The 14,431-nt window shown below is 46.3% G+C and overlaps 1 long non-coding RNA gene across 2 annotated transcripts; it reads right to left on the bottom strand.

The window, feature by feature from the left end:
- Positions 1-5,556: 5,556 nt before the first annotated feature.
- LOC309527448 lies at positions 5,557-14,218 on the bottom strand. 2 transcript variants are annotated; one of them, XR_014217227.1, is made up of 3 exons: positions 13,726-14,207; positions 9,613-9,782; positions 5,557-8,512 (listed from the first exon to the last, which is right to left on the bottom strand). It is a non-coding gene; the product is annotated as an uncharacterized lncRNA (long non-coding RNA). The 2 variants fall into 2 exon arrangements; XR_014217226.1 differs by lacking the exon at positions 5,557-8,512 and having other exon boundaries at positions 9,630-9,782; positions 13,726-14,218.
- Positions 14,219-14,431: the final 213 nt, after the last annotated feature.

Raw genomic sequence — 14,431 nt, 5'->3', positions numbered from 1 at the left:
CCGGCGCTCTAGCCGTCTCAACGATTGTTTCATCGCCCTCAGCTCCAGGGGAAACCATGCAATCGGAGAGGGCGCTTCGGAGCCACATTTCAGAGGGCCACCAGGGAATCGGCTGAAAGGCCATCAACATGGGATAAAGCATCCCCTACCACTCTCTGGAAACCATTTGGATCCATTAAGTGGCAGGGGCGGACCATCCGAATCGGTCCCACCTCCCTGCAGAGGGGATGGGTCGCAGAGAAGTCCAGTTGCACCAGGAAGTGATCTGACCATGGCACTTCTTTCGTTTTGCTTTTACTTAGTGTCAGATCACCAACATCCATAGAGGTAAACACCAGGTCTAAGGCATGTCCGCGGCTATGGGTTGGGCCAGACTTATTCAGGGACAGCCCCATGGAGGCCATGCTTTCCACGAAGTCCCGAGCGGCCCCTTGTAAGGTCGTGTCGGCATGGATGTTAAAATCCCTAGGGCAACCAAGCTAGGTGTCTCCAGGAGAACATCCGCCACAACCTGAAGCAGCTCGGGCAGGGAATCCTTGGTGCAGCGGGGAGGTTGGTACACCAAAAGGAATCCTGTACTGCCCCTATTGCCCAACTTCCAGAACATGCACTCGGAAAACTGGGTCTTCCCAATAGGACGCTTGGTGCAAACTAATGACTTCCTAAAAATCACTGCAACCCCCCCTCCCCGCCCACATGACCTGGGTTGCTGTGCGTAAGAGAAACCTGGTGGACAAGCAGCAGCAAGGACAGGTCCATCTGCTTCATCCAACCAAGTCTCTGTTACACATGCCAAGTCAAGTCCTCCATCCATGATCAAGTCATGGATGGCAGTGGTCTTATGAATCATTGACCTGGCATTGCACAGCAACACTTTCAGGTCATGTGGGTATCCCTTGCTGATTCTAGTATCCATCCGGTCAGGACCAGACCCGGAGGCAGGAATAGTCCTCAGACAACGACTAAACCTGCCTCCTCTGTAATGACATGGTCTGGTCTTAGCATAACTCCTCCTCCTACCCGTGATCAGTGAGATCGGTTGTCCCAGTGCATCCCCCCCTGTGGAACATGCCCCAGCCATTTTGTTGGCTGGGACCTACTCCCCAGCAGCCCTGACCCCTCCCCTTAAGAACAAAATAAAACCTTTACAAAAAACCAAATAAAGCAATACAAACAAAAAACAAGAAAAATTACAAAAACATAAAATCAAACAAATTCCCAGGCCCAATAAACACCCACCCCACCCCACCCCCCCACATACAAAAAATTCAAAAGAAAATTTTTAAAACATTTTTAAAGCACTCTGCACCCCTCCAGCAGTAACAGCAACTGTCCTAGTGAGGCCCGTCAGGCCCTGCCCTGGGCCAGGTGGTAAGTGGCAGGAAGGAGCAGGGCCCCCAGACACTCACACAGGAGAGTCCTCCTGGGCAGCAGAGCACAGCAGTCCCTGTGAGGCTTCAGGCCCTGCCCCGGGCCAGGTAGGTGGTAAACGGCAAGAGCAGGGCCCTCAGACACTCATACAGGGGAGTCCTCCTGGGCAGCAGAGCACAGCAGTCCCTGTGAGGCTTCAGGCCCCGCCCCGGGCCAGGTAGGTGGTAAGCGGCAAGAGCAGGGCCCTCAGACACTCATACAGGGGAGTCCTCCTGGGCAGCAGAGCACAGCAGTCCCTGTGAGGCTTCAGGCCCCGCCCTGGGTCAGGTAGGTGGTAAGCGGCAAGAGCAGGGCCCTCAGACACTCATACAGGGGAGTCCTCCTGGGCAGCAGAGCACAGCAGTCCCTGTGAGGCTTCAGGCCCCGCCCTGGGTCAGGTAGGTGGTAAGCGGCAAGAGCAGGGCCCTCAGACACTCATACAGGGGAGTCCTCCTGGGCAGCAGAGCACAGCAGTCCCTGTGAGGCTTCAGGCCCCGCCCTGGGTCAGGTAGGTGGTAAGCGGCAAGAACAGGGCCCTCAGACACTCACACAGGAGAGTCCTCCTCAATGTATAAAACCCCCCATCCAAACAATGTCTATCATCAGTGCAGGTAAGGAAAAAAATAATAATTTTAATGTACAGTACTGTCTTCTTTCTTTTATAGTACAGTACATTGATTATTGCTTTCATTTTATGGATCAATGGTCTTGTTAGGTAGTAAAATTCATGTTAAATTGCTGTTTTAGGAGTTGTTTTTAAAAGTCTGGAACGGGGACTTCCGGGGTTGACGCGATCTGGGAATGGCGGATTCCCTCCGAGCTCCGGAGGGAATCGGCTCAGCAGGGGACGGGTCTTGCCGTGCCGGCGACACGGGGACCCTTAAAACCGCAGGCGCGGTGCCTGCGGACTGAAGACTCGGCGGGTGCCTTAAGCGCCCCCCCTGATTCGCGAAGAGCCTTTTTAAAGGCTGCGGAGGGGATACGGGGGGTGGCGCGGCACTGAGAGTCCATCGCTACCTCTGCTGAGCGAAGCCGCGAGCCATGACCGGAGAGCGCTGACTTCCTTCCTTGAAATTCGGCTGAAAAAACAACCCGTGAGTAATTTGGACTTGGCTTTTAAGAAATTTATCCACTGAATTTGAGACGATCGGGGGATGTGCTAAAAGGAAGTCCGCACCCCCTACCTTGCAGACGATCTAGAGCAACGAAAAAAGAACTAAGCTGGAGTGCCTACCCTGTAAAGGGTGAGTTTTAAAAAAGACAGTGACTTCCAAGATTTGGAAATTTTGAGCAGGAGAGAGGAGTGTTGGATGTTTTATGCTCTGTTGTAAACAACCCCCCCTCCCGGGCCCGGGAGCGTCCTGCTTTGGAGCTGGTTTAAGAAGTGCAGAGTTTGACAGCTGTCAAAGCTGTCAAACGGACTGTTAATAGTGGAAAATTGCTACCTAAGTTACCTCTGGATTAAAAAGAGTTACAATTGATCTAAAATTGTTGGAAATAAAGAAACAATAACAAGACAGAGGACTGTTGGGGAAAAGAATACTAAGTAACCAGATTCCCTCTAGAGGGAATTCTGCGGAACTACAATGGCTGTGGATGGAAAGATACTGGGAGAAATCGAAAGGATGTTTTATTTGGTTGGAATCTTACAAGAGCAGACTACGGCTATGAGTGAACAATTGATGACCTTGACTTCTGAAACAAGTAGTCCTGCTGAATGTAACGAGGACCTCAATGAGAAAGAATCCACAGCTGAACCAGAAATGATAATAAAAGAAGAGAAGACAAAACAAGAAAGAGAAGAAGTGATGTGGGAAAATACTGAGCAGAAGCTGACGCCTGTGGAATACAAACAAGGAGATTATTGGAGTAAATCTACTATAAATCCACGAAAGATGCAGAAGACGAAAGTGGAGGCCCTGGGAGTCTATGAAATTAAGGAATTTAAAATAAAGAAATATAATCGGGGCCTCCACATAGACTCTGACTTTGATTACCTTCAAGATTCATGCCTTGTGGAAACTCTTCAGCAGCTGTTTGCAAATATGGGAAGAGACTTTGGATTGATGGTGAAAGAACTCTTTCGAGATGTGACGACTGGCATAAAGGATTACCAACAAGACCGGCGGAGAGGGACTGAAAGAGACTGGAGGGCCTCGGACGTGAGGAACCCGGGCTAATAACTGTTATTTTGGACATGCTTTGGGAAGGGACGCAAACCGGGGATGGGAGGGAGGGAAAAATTAAGTTCTAACAACACTCATGATTATGGGATTTGGTTAAAAAGATCATTATTTAAGACAAAATGGGAAATCGATGGAAGGGAATTGAGGTCCAACTTAGAAAAAATTAATTTTGTTTGCTTTTATAAAAGGACTAATATTAAGACAGGGAAATGCCAATTTGCTGACATAAATTTGGAAATGGGGATGCAAGAGAGGGGGTAGGGGGAAGTCAATGACCAGGGTTAGGAAATAACATTTTCGGGAAAGTATATATGTTTGTTGTTGTTTTCTTTTTTTTTTTCTTTGTTTATGTGTTTACTTGTTTTTTGTGTTTTTGTTTTTGTCTATATAAAATGTGAAAACCCAATAAAAATTTTAAAAAAAAAAATAAAAGTCTGGAACGGACTAATCTGTTATACATTACTTTCTATGGGAAAGTGCACCTTGGTTTTGGAACGCTTTAGTTTTCGAACAGACTTCCAGAACGGATTAAGTTTGAGAACCAAGATACCACTGTAGTCAGTTTCTTCAGTCAGTCCTGACTGACTATATAATCACAATGGGTTATCTTACAGTTTCTGTGTGAACGTAAACAAAGATCCTTGGCGACTCAGGCAGAAGTTGAACAAACAAGATAGATTTATTTTACAGAACAAAGTTGAAAAAAGCAAAGGATGTGTCAGGAGATAATGTTCTTTCAGGAAGCAGTGAACTCAATAATAAATTGTACTAAATTTAGTGTATGTTATAGGCTTCTAAAAGTAGCAAATGCACAGCTTCTTTTAAACTTCTGTTGCTTCTTTTAAGTTATTCCTCTTCGATGTTACAGGTGTCTAGAGAGGTTGGCCAATGCTGAGCTTATTTCCAGTTATTTCACTTCAGCTCCTTAACTTACTTGTTGCAGCTTAATATTTTGATTCTTAAACAAGGTGGTACTTTCTGTCAGTTTCCACGCTCCTGAGGTACTTCTGACAGTATAGCCGACCCAGGGGGTCACCACACCCCTCATAACTGGTTTGGGATTCTTATCTTTCTAGATCTTTCCCTTCCTTTTTTTTTAAATATATTTTTATTGCTTTTTTTCCAGATAAAAACTATTCAACAATTTACACAAAAAAATATCCATTTACAGAAAAAAGAAAAAGGAAAAAAGAGAGATTGATTATTCCAAGCTTGTTCCAGTCTGTTATCGGACTTCCCCACATCTCCCCCGCAATGCATTCTTAACAAATAAAAATTTCAGCAAATTATAACCTTGTTTCATGCGTTTCTTTTGTACCTTCAAAGCTTACGTTTTGGTTTAAATTACTTATTGTCAAATTACTTTAATCAACCAATATAATAACATTTCCAACCTTTGAACATTTAATCCTTTCATTAATTTATTATTTAGTTTCAATGTCCTCCACTCTCATTGCTGAAGCTGTTTTCTCCAAATCGTGCGAGTTCTTATAATTCATATAATTTGTAGAACTTTTGCAAATAGTCCTTAAACTTTTTCCAGTCCTCCTCCATTGTTTCTTCTCCCAGATCCCGGATCCTGGCGGTCATCTCAGCCAATTCCATATAGTCTATCAGCTGCGTTTGCCACTCTTCCAGTGTGGGCATATCTTGGGTCTTCCAGTGTTTTGCGATAAGAATCCTTGCTGCTGTAGTTGCATACATAAAAAACGTTCTATCTTTCTTTAACACCTTTTGGCCGACAATGCCCAAGAGGAAGGCCTCTGGTTTCTTAGGGAAGGTGTACTTAAACACCTTTTTTAACTCATTATATATCATTTCCCAGAAGGCCTTCACTTTAGGGCAGGTCCACCATAGGTGAAAGAATGTCTCTTCAGCCTCTTTACACTTCCAACATCTATTGTCAGTTAAATGATATATCTTTGCTAGCTTGACTGGGGTCATGTACCACCTGTATATCTAGATCTTTCCCTTCCTGACTGAAATGAGACCCAAGTAGACAGTATCCTCACAGCTTCTACTTCTCCTTGCTCCCAGCCTTCCAGTTAACTCCTGTCTGAATACTCTCTCAAAACTAGTCTTTCTAAGCTCAGAGACCCCTTTCTCTAGTTTGGGATAATTTCCTCAGAGTGCACTTCATACACAGACCAGAAACAACCCTCCTCCCTCCTCTCCCACAAAAACTATCCCTCCACTTTCTCAGAAACGGCTCATTTTATTTCCCCTCCAAAAGTGCTGGCTCCACCCCCCTGTCTTGGTAGCCAATCAGAGAGAGGCTCCAGCTCTCTCATGGAATTCTGAGGCCCTGGACCCCCTGATTCTGGCCAAGCTCAGCTGCCCATCACAGATAACTTCCTACAATTACTAATTACACACAATCAACACACCTTGGCTGGTTTGACAGTTGATTCAAAGCAGCTAAGAAAGCTCCAGCTAAGACAGTTAAGACATCACAATCCATCGGAGGAATCCATGGAAAATTTGATCAAACGTAGGTTGGAATACAAGAGTCTGCTCCACAACAAGAAAGCTGAAAATATGAAAGCCCTTGGGACTAGCTAATGGAAGACAAATGCTGGGAGCTGGTGGCCCAGGGTTTAATTGAAGACAGGTCAACAGAGGAAGCCTGAATGGCAACCAGTCTCCTGTAACGAGATGAAAACCCTCATTTCTTGCCTGAAATCAAACATAGCATCCCCACGAGCTCCTGGAATGGTAGATAGAATAAAAGGTGGGGAAGGGAGGAAGAAAAGGGATCTCAAAAGCAAAACACTGTAGGTCTTAAGATGGACTAATCATAGCCTAGCCACTAACAATATAGTATTTCAAGCACATTAATGAGCAGCACAGGGAACGGTCAGTTTCCCAGTGGTATGGAAGGTGCAGTTATGGACCCCGTGGCGAGGGTCAGTGGGGACAAAGCTGCTGTGCGTTCCACACACACTTTTGGGGAAGCAGCCTGTGTCTCCTCCTGGACATTGAGAGACACAGCCATTTAAAGCACGTTTCTCAAGTAGGCATCCTAAACTGCTCAGAGACCTGAGATCCAGGGGCTGCTTCGCTTAAAGGAAAGCCCGATGGAAGGAGACCAAGGCTTTTATTTCAATTTAAAAAAATTATTAAAGATTTTCTTGGGTTACAAAAGTATGTGACCATCTCCATTTTCAGGTTGCAGAGTCTTTTCTACAGAGCGGTTACATTTGGTGTGAGAGAAACCAAGGCCTTAATCCACATCCCTCAGCAAATGACTCAGAGACTTCTCTCCGTCTCTTGTCTCCCTTTCACACCCCTCAACCCCTTCCACAATTGTCCCTCAGCCCTAATTTTTCCACACGGTCCTTTAGAACATTTTTATGACCTAAGAGACGTGGAAAACCACCTTCATTAGTGACCTTCCATATATGTCACAAGCCAATGCATAATAAAAACACCTTTGGATTGATTGCTTCTGTCGACAGGTGTCTATTGTACAGGTACTGTAATGAGCTGGGATAAAAGGTAAGACCTCTCCCTTACAGCAGGTGCTTCTAATCTCAGCTCGTTACGTAACAGTGAAGATACCAGGTAGCCTGACATCTGGCTGGTGGATAAGGGATCAAATACTTATTTCACTCATTGTAATGCACATCAATCTCTGATCTGACTTCTAGGTTTCTAGGGTTTTTCCTGTTGTTATTCTGTTTCTCTCACAGCTAAAATAGACCTACCATTATGGACTGGTCATTTCTTCCTCCACCCCCCCCCCCAGTTATTATTAATACCCCGCCCTCCCCAGCCAAACCGGGCTCAGGGTGGCTAACACCAGTAAAATTACAGTAAAAACATAATAGGGGAAAAAACAACAATTTAAAATACGGGTTAAAATACAACTTAAAATGCAGCCTCATTTTAAAATAGCTGATAAATCAAGACCATAAGGGAAGGGAAACATAAGGGTCAGACCGAGTCCAAACCAAAGACCAGGCAGAACAGCTCTGTCTTGCGGGTCCTACGGAAATATGTCAAGTCCCGCAGGGCCCTAGTCTCTTGTGACAGAGCATTCCACCAAGTCGGGGCCAGTACTGAAAAGGCCCTGGCCCTGGTTGAGACCAATCTAACCACCTTGTGACTTGTGACCTCCAAAATGTTGTCATTTGTGGACCTTAAGGTCCTCCACCAAGTGTACCAGGAGAGGCGGTCCCGTAGGTACGTGAGTCCTGGGCAGCAATTAAAACAATGCATGTCATGCTGCCATTCCTATAATTCCAGTTTAACCAACTCATTTCCAGGTTTGAAATTGTCGTAATCCAAAATGTTCATCAACGAGGTTGTTCGTAACCTGAGGTACACTGTACAAAGCAACTTATTCTTTACTAACTATTGTGATACGCTACCTTGATTACTTTACTACATGAAAGTACAACTTTACATTGAAACACCAGATCATCACATACATGGGATGCATTTGAATTTGATTTCCACCTATAGGAGCCTGTTCATTAGAAGGAAGAAATGAACCCTTGAGAGAGCCAGTGTGGTGTAGTGGTTAAGAGCGGTGGTTCGTAATCTGGTGAACCGGGTTCGCGTCTCTGCTCCTCCACATGTAGCTGCTGGGTGACTATGGGCTAGTCACGCTTCTCTGAAGTCTCTCAGCCTCACTCACCTCACACAGTGTTTGTTGTGGGGGAGGAAGGGAAAGGAGAATGTTAGCCGCTTTGAGATTCCTTAGGTTAGTGATAAAGCGGGATATCAAATCCAAACTCTCCTCCTCTTGTTGAGGATAAATCTTTCTACACTCCATACATCTAAATGGTTCCTTCCATATAAGTCCATAAACATTTTGTAAGTACTCCATTAAACAGAAGCAGTTTCTGCACTCCTGGAATTTAAATGTTTCTTCCTTTGTGAGTCCATTGATGTTTTGTAAGGTGTCCACTCTGACTGAAGTTCTTTCCACACTCCATGCAATTAAATGGTTTCTCACCTGTGAGTCTGTTAATGTACTCTTAGTTTCCTTTAGACTGAAGCTCTTTCCACACTTCATACATTTGCTGTATAAGGTTTCTCCCCTGTGTGAGTCCTTTGATGGTTTCTTAGCATTCCGCTGTGACAGAAGCTCCTTCCACACTCCATACATTTAAATGTTTTTTCTCCCGTGCAAGTCTGTTGATGTACTCTTAGACTTCCCTTTTGAATGAAGCTCTTTCCACACTCCATACATTTAAATGGTTTCTCCCCTGTGTGCGTTCGATGATGTAAAGTCAGACGATAACCTGAACGAAAGCTTTTTCCACATTCCAAACATTTACAAGGTCTGTCACCCGTGTGAGTTTGATGATGTCTATTAAGTGATGAACTCTGAGTGAAGCTTTTTCCACACTCCATACATTGAAATGGTTTCTCCCCTGTGTGAGTACGTAGATGTTTTCTGAAGTTTCCATTATGTGTGAAGCTCTTTCCACAGTCCATACATTTAAATGGTTTCTCCCCTGTGTGAGTTCGATGATGTAAAGTCAGATGATCACTTGAACGAAAGCTCTTTCCACATTCCATACATTTAAATGGTTTCTCCCCTGTGTGAGTCTGTTGATGGCTGCTTAGGTTTTTATTATGTGTGAAGCTCTTTCCACAGTCCATACATTTAAATGGTTTCTCCTCTGTGTGAGTCCGTAAATGCTTGCTTAGCGTTATGCTATGACAGAAGTTCTTTCCACACTCTATACATTTAAATGGTTTCTCCCCTGTGTGAGTCCGTTGATGGTTTCTTAGGTTTCGATTATGTGTGAAGCTCTTTCCACAGTCCATACATTTAAATGGTTTCTTCTCTGTGTGAGTTCGTAAATGCCTGCTTAGCGTTATGCTATGATAGAAGCTCTTCCCACACTCTATACATTTAAATGGTTTTTCTGTTTCGTGAATCCTTTGATGTACAATAAGTTGTCTGCTCATACTGCATCTCCATCCACACTGCATACATTTGTAGGGTTTTTCACTCGTGAGTTAGATGATGTAAAGTAAGAGATGAAGTTTGTCTGACGCTCTTTCCACACTCCATACCTTTAAATGGTTTCCCCACTCTGTGAGTTTATTGATGTGAGTTTATTAACTGTGCACATGGACTGAAGCACATTCCACATTCACCACATTTAAATGGTCTCTTCATATTTCCAAATGAAATTACAGATGACACACTGTCTTCTCCATAACCTGCTTGGAAATGAGAGGAGAGGAAAACCCCTGTTAGTATTTCAAGGAAGAGAACAAAGACTGTAACACACATCAAATGCAATTAGCACCTTCTCTTATTTCAACCTATTGTACATTCCTCCCTGTCTTCTTTATGTCCCAAATTTTAAACAAATGAGGTGAAACAATGCCAAATAATAGGAATGCATCATCAACCTTCCATAATACTAAATTATCATTAATAAAGTAGTTTGATCTAAGAATACAGTTGTGGGATTGCCTTTTTAAATAAGGACCTGCCTGACAGGAAAGGGAGCTGTTCTCCTTCCACAAACTGTTGAATGTTTTTTTTAAATGTAAAGGTTCATCATTGTTCCACCAGTTGTGTATGTCTTTAAGGGGCCAGAGCAAAATAACGAGACCCAGGTTTATAGCTGTGAAACATAGGAGGTGCTGCTGAGTTGTATTGATTCAGCTGTGTCAGCATTTGGGTGTAGTATATAAGGAACAGCACCTAGCTCTCCCATTACCCTGGGGGATGGGTTGGTGGTTGGGTCATGGTTGTTTGTTGTTGTCTTTAGTGTAAATGGAGTTTTTGTTTTTGTTATTAAAACCTTGTTTAAGTTATTTTTGAGTCCTTTTTAATGTATGGTCTCCCCAGCAAGCTTTCTGCAGCGCTACCATACTGCAAATAGCCAACACAAACGTGTGCTCCATTTCTCAGAATCAGAGTTGCTAATGACATTTTTCATTCTCTGTCTAATATTATTCCACCCCTGGGGCACATTTTAGCCCTTTGGACCTCTGGATATTTATTAATCACCCACACAGTCCCTTGGGCCCCAGGAGGTGCATAGCAGCCATATTGGGAGACCCAGGGTTCGGGTTTTTCTAGGGACTATAGCATGGAACTAGTGAGAAGGCTTTGAGCTTGGAAGAAACTGAAGGTGTGCTCAGGTAGGCTAATGTCCTTGGAGCTGGACCTCCATCTGTCAGCCTTGCAGTGCAGAGGGAGAGCTGGAGATGCAGGAAAAGGCATCCAGGAGCCTGGCTGCTGGAATCCCAGATTGAAACACTCACCCCAATTTTTATTTATTAGATTTAGAAACCACCCTTCTAAGTTTGAGTGTGAGGGGGAGGCCAGGAGTCCTGTCTCATGCTGTGTGTAGGAGCAAGAGACATGGATGGCGAGGGAGCTGCTGCAGTGACCAGCAACACCTGTGCCATGTTTGTCCTCATGCCTGAGAATGCGCAGAACTACACCTGCAGCAGATGCAGGAAGAGAAGGAACAGCAAGCTGAGGTCCGCCTATCTGCCCTACGAGCTCCTGAGCAAGATGAGGGATTTCTTGAAAGAGAGCAGAGTGGATTGTCCTGGGACAGCAACACAGTTGGGCCCAGCCAGGAGGAAGATCGCTGGTTGCAGGAAACGAAAACCTGGAGGAATGTGGTACAGAGAAACGGGGCTGTTAGGAACCCTGATGTGTCACTCGAGCTGCAAAATCAATTCTGGGTCAGAGGAGGAAGATGCAGACCTCAGAACGCACCAAGGTGGCTGTGGAAGGGGCAGGGTATGGAGCAATTCCTACCATTCCCCAGAGGAGGAAGAGGGATGTGATGGTGGTACGTGACTTCCTACTAAGGGGGACAGAGGCAGCAGTGTGTGGAGGTAACAGGATCAGTGTTAGAAACTCATATATATAAGCTAGGTGCCAAATGTCTTGTTAAATCAAGGTAACAGCCGCCTAAAATTGAATGTCTAGGAGTCATGAGAAGAGAAGACTCCCTGGAAAAGACCCTGATGGAAGACAGGAGTGCCTGGCGTGCTCTGGTCCAGGGGGTCACGAAGAGTCGGACACAACTAAACGACTAAACAACAACAAGAGTTGCCATTTTGGGGTAGGATGGTTCTAAAGCCTTATTTTTCAAATGATGGACAGATTGTGATTGACTCTCAGTTAAACATCTGGCTAGTTCAAAGGACAACCTTGTGCTAGGTTTAAGAACTTCTGAGAACTTAAAGAAGAAATGTCCTTTGATCCAGGGACAGTACACATAGATATTGGCCTATTCTGACTTCTTTTTCTTAATGACTTCTCAATTATTACTTATTAAATTTATTAATCACACTTCATCTAAAGACCACGGAGCAATTATAATGGCGTATAATTCCCTGGGCCATAATGGGTAGGGAATGTGCCTCCTCATCCCATAGTCAGGACACAGCACTATCCTTGTAGGAATTCTCTGCCCAAGCTTCTCTCACTGTCCTTCTTTGGGGTGGGGGGCCATGGACTCCTCGCCCCGCACCCCAAGGGAGAGCCTCATCTGTGCTCCAACAGGGAAGATCTGCAGCACGGGAAAAGGTGGATATTAAAGGTCCAGAGGCCTGATTGTGGTGAAGAAAGGAAAGAGAGGAGGTGGAATCAGGGATGTTTCCACGGGAAGAGATTCAAAAGGTTAGTATAAAGAAGAAGCCAGCCTTCAAATCAGGGTCATTGTAGCTGGCTCCCTTTCCGACTCAGAACCTGAGAGACACTCCCTTCTGGAACATATCCAGGCCATTTTCTGGAATATAAGCCAGGCATATTTGGGGACATCATCCAGGCCTTCATTTAGTGTGGGAACCTTGGATCCATATGGTTGTTGGAATACAGATGTCATAGAATCATAGAGTTGGAAGAGACCACAAGGGCCATCGAGTCCAACCCCCTGCCAAGCAGGAAACACCATCAGAGCACTCCTGACATATGGTTGTCAAGCCTCTGCTTAAAGACCTCCAGAGGAGGAGACTCCACCACACACCTTGGCAGCAAATTCCACTGTCAAACAGCTCTTACTGTCAATCATGGTCCCTGAAAAATCTCCCAAGTGACACTGAGGCCCAAGAAACCTTCTCTGCTGAGGTTTCTCTGAAAATACTAATTATCTGCATTTTGCTTTCTCCTTCCTCTACGATCTGGAACATCCTCCTGGTGCGTTTGTCTGTCTCTGCTCTGTCCTCTTTTGTTTCACTCGTCTTTTATCATACCTGCCTTTTCCTCCAAGGAGGCAGGTGAGGCCAAGAGGCAAGATCCCCCAGGGGAATTTAACCCCCTGCCTCCCAGGTCCTTGTCGGACACTCTTTCTTCTCAGGCTGGTCTCATTCAGGGGCTTCACAAGAGGCTCCAATTGCTTTGACTAGAAGCCTCCTAAAGCAATCTTAGAATGATGGCTATTCTTCTTCTATTTATCTATACCCCGCCTTTTTATCCTGACACGGACTCCTTCAACTGCCCCTCTGCTCTCCTCTCCCAGTGGGACCAATGGTCTGGCTTGGAAGAATGCAGATCACGGGGCCTGGAGCTCCCAGCATCCGATGCAGAAGCTTCCCTGGGACAAAATGGGGGGGGGGGAGGGGGTTCAGCTTGCAGGAATCCTTCTCTAGGTCAATGGAGAAGCCAAGGCAGCCCCTGCAGAAACCCCCCTGCCAGCACCCCAGGGGGAGGCATCCCAGAAAAAGGCCCCATGCCTCTTTCTTTCTCCACCCCCCCCTGCCATTCATCAACATGGCGTCTCACCCCCAGGGACGCTTCCATTCAACCCTCTGCCCCCCAACATCATCTGCTCCCCCCCCTCTTCGCCAGAGTCTCCCCTACACCCTCTGGCCCTCCTCGCCCTGCTTGGGGGTGGGGGCTTTTGGGGGCACCCCCTTGGTGGGAAAACGTGTCTGGTGGGGGGGGGCTTCAAAGGAGACGGCGCAAGGGAAACATTGCAGGTGGGGGGGGGTCCACGCTTTGCAGCTGCATTGCACGGATCCGAGCCTCTCCATATGGGTCCCAGGACAAGAGATTAATGGGGGGGGGCTCTGTGCCCCTTTCTCTCCGACCCCATCGCCCCTCCCCGCCCTCGTCCCAAGGCAGGAGCTTTTGGGGGGAGCAAGAAAGGGTCTCTCTATCCTTTCCTCCCCCCACCGGCATCTTTACCTCTTTCTCCTCTGACCATCCGCCTCCCTTCGTAGCTATTCCGATTTCCTTTCTTGCAATATAAAGCGGAGAAGGGGGGGGGTCCGTGGTCGACTGGCGCCCCTCTTTACCTTTCTGAAACCTCTCGCTTCTCCAGGGGCTCCTTCTGCCCCCACTTCCTGCTAACTTCCGACCCACAGAGAGACCCCCTTCCTGGGAGAAATCCCTTCCTCTTTTTGCATGGGAGCCGGACGTGACGGCGCTGCCTTCGGCTTCCTCCCCTTTGGGCTCCCTTGCGAAGTTGCCCAACTCCACGCCCACCCCATTGACGGGGGAGGGGGTTTCTGGAGGAGGAGGAGGAGCACGGCCGGATCAAGACCCTTTGGTCCCTGAAAGAGAACCCAAACAGACTCCAAACTCTGCAGACAGCATTTTCCAGCTGCTGCCTGGACCACCGAGCAGGGAGGGGAGAGGTGCTCTTGGGCTGAAATTCTCCTTGCAGGATTCCCAAAACGGACATCTGGTTTCCCACTGGGACTCCGGGAGAGCAGGATTCGGGGCGAGATGGGACCCTTGGTCTGCTCCAACTATAGGGCCTTCTTATGTTCTGTGTGTTCGTGTTCACACGTGTGTGTGTGTGTGTGTGTGTGTATGCACCTTCAGGGAGATTCACTGGCTCTTCTCTGCAACGAAGATGAACCAGGTGTGCACCCACGTCCCTTCATGG

Source organism: Podarcis vaucheri, assembly GCF_965113315.1.
Source record: "Podarcis vaucheri genome assembly, chromosome: 2".
Classification (NCBI taxonomy): domain Eukaryota; kingdom Metazoa; phylum Chordata; class Lepidosauria; order Squamata; family Lacertidae; genus Podarcis; species Podarcis vaucheri.
This window is presented reverse-complemented; position numbering and strand designations above follow the sequence as displayed.